This window comes from Schistocerca americana, unplaced genomic scaffold (assembly GCF_021461395.2).
Source record: "Schistocerca americana isolate TAMUIC-IGC-003095 unplaced genomic scaffold, iqSchAmer2.1 HiC_scaffold_177, whole genome shotgun sequence".
Taxonomy (NCBI): Eukaryota; Metazoa; Arthropoda; class Insecta; order Orthoptera; family Acrididae; genus Schistocerca; species Schistocerca americana.
Genome location: NW_025725864.1, coordinates 299944 through 304943, shown reverse-complemented (window position 1 = coordinate 304943; position 5000 = coordinate 299944). Strand labels below are relative to the sequence as shown.

Here is a 5000-nt window from a genome sequence, read left to right as displayed (position 1 = left end):
TTGCGGATGCCCTCAGGTGTTCGGAGGTGGGGCTCCACAGAGACATTGAAGCCCCTCTGCGCGAGTCCACGGGCGACATAACGCACTACAGCGTCATGGCGCTTGACCCGGGACCCGTGCGTCCTAAAGCAAGCCTGAAGTACGTGGTTGGCGGTCTCCACGGCCTGGCACCCCGCGCGGCATCTGGTGTCCGCCTCCCGCCCGCGACTGCGCCGTGCCTTCGTAGGGAAGGCGTTGATGCGGGCGCGGAGGGCGTCGATGTATTCACGCCCAGATAGCAGGCGACTGGTGTCGGCGACCCACTGATGTTGGCCACTGACGGCGGCAGAAGATGACAGTGCCGCACCGTCAATGGCGATGTGTAGGCGCGCCGCCCACATTTCCCCAACCTGCGTTGACGATTTGAGGAGGTGGCCCTCCCACATTAGGTGGCGCTCCAGCACCTCGATCTCACGCTGCACCTCATCCATGCCTGCACCGTCGCAGGCTGGCCCTATCTTCTTCAGCGCCAGGAGACGGGACCGACGGAGGGTCGGACCCATCCATCGGCAAGATGGAATGCCGAGGCCCCCCTGGGCAACAGGAGCGTGGAAGTATCCCAGGGGGGTGTCCGCCGGAAGGCGGAACCATCTCCTGACGGCGGCCCGGATGGTAACGTCGGCCGACTTCAATGCACCCACCCGGGTGCGGCTGAGGGCCAGCCCGTGGTACAGGCCAGGGAGAAGTACGTTGGTGAGAGCGTGGAGGCGCTGTTGCGGCTTCAGCGGAGCTCGGGAGATGACGTCAAGCTGCTCCACCAGGTGGCTACGTGGATTGAAGACACAGCGACCCGCCGTGGAAAATTGCAGCCCCAGGTACCGGAAGGTTTCACCCACACGCAGGGCAGGCACGGTGGTATTGCCTGCTGTGAAGGTGACATTGCTGTCCACCTTCACCTTCTTCTCGCGCCCTGACGCGACTAAGGCGAGGGTGAAACACTTCCGGGCGTTGATCTGCAGCCCCAGGTGGGCGAGGGCTGCGGTAGCTGCGTCGATGAGGGACTGCAAGCCCCTCGGGGTCGCTGCAAACAGCAAGACGTCATCTGCAAAGGCCGCAGCGTTGACTCTGCGACCGAGGATCCGAGCTCCGATGTGGGAGGGCAGTTGGCCTAAAACGTAGTCCACCGCAAAGTTGAACAGGAGGGGGGAGAGGGGATCGCCCTGGCGAACGCCCCGTGCTGGCTGCACAGACACGCCCACGCCGGCGCCGTCCGCTATCACTGTCGTGCTGCCCTCGTAGCACCGCTCGACATACTCGACAAAGCAATCCGGCAGGCCATGCGCCTTCAGCACGGGGCGAAGGGCAGCATGATCTACCGAATCGAATGCCTTAGATACGTCGATCGATGCCACAAAGACAGAGCGGCAGGAGCGAACTGCGTCGGTGAGAGCAGTGTCCAAGATGAAGGTATTTTCCAACATCCCATCCCGAGGGATGAATGCCCGCTGACGTTCGTCCACAGCACAAGCGCGCATCAGGCGTGACGCGAGAACCTTGTGAAAGGTCCGCGCCAACACCGAGCAGACCGTAATGGGGCGAAAGTCAGCGGGGGATGTTGGTGCAGCCGTTTTCGGGAGAAGGGACGTCCGCGCGCGAAGCAGGCGTTCCGGAAGGGCGCGGGCCAGAAGGAAGAGATTCATCACTTTCACCAGGACTTCGTGCGGCAGGCGCCGCAACTCCGCTGGGGTAAGGCCGTCCGGCCCGGCTGCTGATCCCCTGGGCGGCAACGCGGCGGCGACCTCCTCATGTGTGACCGGCCCCCATATGCACTCGAGAGCGACAGGCTCTGAGTGCGGGAGGAGGCGGTCACGAATGAAGCCCGCGGTGGAGATGGGCTTCTTGGTGAAGAGGTCCGCCCAGAAGTCCAGCAGACCAGGGATGGCAGGTGGCGGCTGGAGCAGGGTGCCATCCAAGAGGCCGCGCACGCAACGCGCACGCGACCGTCGGAAGGCATCCTGCGTTCTCGCGTACTCCCAGCGGCGCCGCTTGCGCTTCTGCGTCGGCGGCGCGGCAGGCGGCCGCTTCGATGGTTGGCGCGGCCGCTGTGTCCTGGTGATCGATCTCTCCCCTCTGGACCCGACCGACGCAAGGGCATCCGGGAGCATGCCCAGGATGACATCGGGCGGCGTGCCCCGCCCCAGACCGATGACACGATCCAGGGCAGAGAAACGCTGGGCGGAAGCGGGTAGCCCCGCCAGATGCTCCCAGATGGCGGCGTCAGTCGGCCCCTCCGGCGGCGGCCCGGTGGTGTCGGCCGCGAAGTCCTCGGCTGCGTCGACGGGCGGCGCAGCGGCCTCGCCCGCGTCAGGCAGCGGGCTCGCTGCTCCCCGGCGGGACGCCGGCTCTTCCCCCCGACCGATCTCAAGCGCCTCCATGAATTGGCGGACAAGCTGCTTGTGGGCAGCTTGCCGCCGTCGGCACTTGATTGCCTCAAGCGTTCGGTCGGGGAACATCCTGATGAGCTCTTGATTTACGAAGAAGAACCGGGCGTCCCTCTCGAGGAACAGTTCGGCCTCTGCCTTGGCGAGCGACAGGACTTCTTCCTCCGTCCACCTCGCGCGATGCCTCTCCGTGACGATCTCCGCGTTGGCGGCCGCAAGGTGTTGGCGGCGGCGATGGACCCCGAGACCGTTTTTGGTGGTGAAGCTGCGGTGGCACTCACTACAGGCGTATACAGCTGCAAAAGTTACAAGATTTTCGGCACGGCCGGTTGGCCGGCTAGGTGCTGGGGGAGTTGGGGTGGCACCTTCAGCGGAAGGGCCACCACTTATTCTCTGGTTACTGCCCCCAACTAAAAAAGGGATAGTGCGAGGGGGGGCTGGTAACCCCCCCAAGCCCCTGGTGCGGTCTTCTACTCTGCTAAAATCAGCGGGCCCACGAGAAGGGGAGAAGACCGCAGGAGAGGAGAGGCTAAGAGGGCTAGGCCCATGTATTGCGCATCACTCTCCCTGTAACTATAACCCAAGGAAGGCACCTCGCAGCAGCAGCACGACTACATCAAGACCGCACTTCGAAAAGCCAAGTCCGGATGCAGCCACACCGCCGCCACTTGGCCACCTTAAGAGAGTCATAGTTACTCCCGCCGTTTACCCGCGCTTGCTTGAATTTCTTCACGTTGACATTCAGAGCACTGGGCAGAAATCACATTGCGTCAACACCCGCTAGGGCCATCGCAATGCTTTGTTTTAATTAGACAGTCGGATTCCCCCAGTCCGTGCCAGTTCTGAGTTGATCGTTGAATGGCGGCCGAAGAGAATCCGCGCACCCGCGCGCCCCCGGAGGAGCACGCTAAGGCGGACGCGGCCTCGCAGCAAGGAAGATCCGTGGGAGGCCAAGGCACGGGACCGAGCTCGGATCCTGCACGCAGGTTGAAGCACCGGGGCGCGAACGCCGCGCAGGCGCGCGCATCCTGCACCGCCGGCCAGCACGAGGCCAACCAACGGCGAGAGCAGACCACGCCCGCGCTAAACGCCCGCACTTACCGGCACCCCTACGGCACTCACCTCGCCCAGGCCCGGCACGTTAGCGCTGACCCACTTCCCGACCAAGCCCGACACGCCCCGATCCTCAGAGCCAATCCTTATCCCGAAGTTACGGATCCAATTTGCCGACTTCCCTTACCTACATTATTCTATCGACTAGAGGCTCTTCACCTTGGAGACCTGCTGCGGATATGGGTACGAACCGGCGCGACACCTCCACGTGGCCCTCTCCCGGATTTTCAAGGTCCGAGGGGAAGATCGGGACACCGCCGCAACTGCGGTGCTCTTCGCGTTCCAAACCCTATCTCCCTGCTAGAGGATTCCAGGGAACTCGAACGCTCATGCAGAAAAGAAAACTCTTCCCCGATCTCCCGACGGCGTCTCCGGGTCCTTTTGGGTTACCCCGACGAGCATCTCTAAAAGAGGGGCCCGACTTGTATCGGTTCCGCTGCCGGGTTCCGGAATAGGAACCGGATTCCCTTTCGCCCAACGGGGGCCAGCACAAAGTGCATCATGCTATGACGGCCCCCATCAACATCGGATTTCTCCTAGGGCTTAGGATCGACTGACTCGTGTGCAACGGCTGTTCACACGAAACCCTTCTCCGCGTCAGCCCTCCAGGGCCTCGCTGGAGTATTTGCTACTACCACCAAGATCTGCACCGACGGCGGCTCCAGGCAGGCTCACGCCCAGACCCTTCTGCGCCCACCGCCGCGACCCTCCTACTCGTCAGGGCTTCGCGGCCGGCCGCAAGGACCGGCCATGACTGCCAGACTGACGGCCGAGTATAGGCACGACGCTTCAGCGCCATCCATTTTCAGGGCTAGTTGCTTCGGCAGGTGAGTTGTTACACACTCCTTAGCGGATTCCGACTTCCATGGCCACCGTCCTGCTGTCTTAAGCAACCAACGCCTTTCATGGTTTCCCATGAGCGTCGATTCGGGCGCCTTAACTCGGCGTTTGGTTCATCCCACAGCGCCAGTTCTGCTTACCAAAAGTGGCCCACTTGGCACTCCGATCCGAGTCGTTTGCTCGCGGCTTCAGCATATCAAGCAAGCCGGAGATCTCACCCATTTAAAGTTTGAGAATAGGTTGAGGTCGTTTCGGCCCCAAGGCCTCTAATCATTCGCTTTACCGGATGAGACTCGTACGAGCACCAGCTATCCTGAGGGAAACTTCGGAGGGAACCAGCTACTAGATGGTTCGATTAGTCTTTCGCCCCTATACCCAGCTCCGACGATCGATTTGCACGTCAGAATCGCTACGGACCTCCATCAGGGTTTCCCCTGACTTCGTCCTGGCCAGGCATAGTTCACCATCTTTCGGGTCCCAACGTGTACGCTCTAGGTGCGCCTCACCTCGCAATGAGGACGAGACGCCCCGGGAGTGCGGAGGCCGCCGCCCCGTGAAGGGCGGGGAAGCCCCATCCTCCCTCGGCCCGCGCAAGGCGAGACCTTCACTTTCATTACGCCTTTAGGT

At 62.5% G+C, this 5000-nt stretch overlaps 1 pseudogene; it reads right to left on the bottom strand.

Annotated features, from left to right (window-relative positions):
- The window catches only part of LOC124571602, a 7960-nt pseudogene that overhangs the window by 1980 nt on the left and 980 nt on the right, over nucleotides 1-5000 (bottom strand).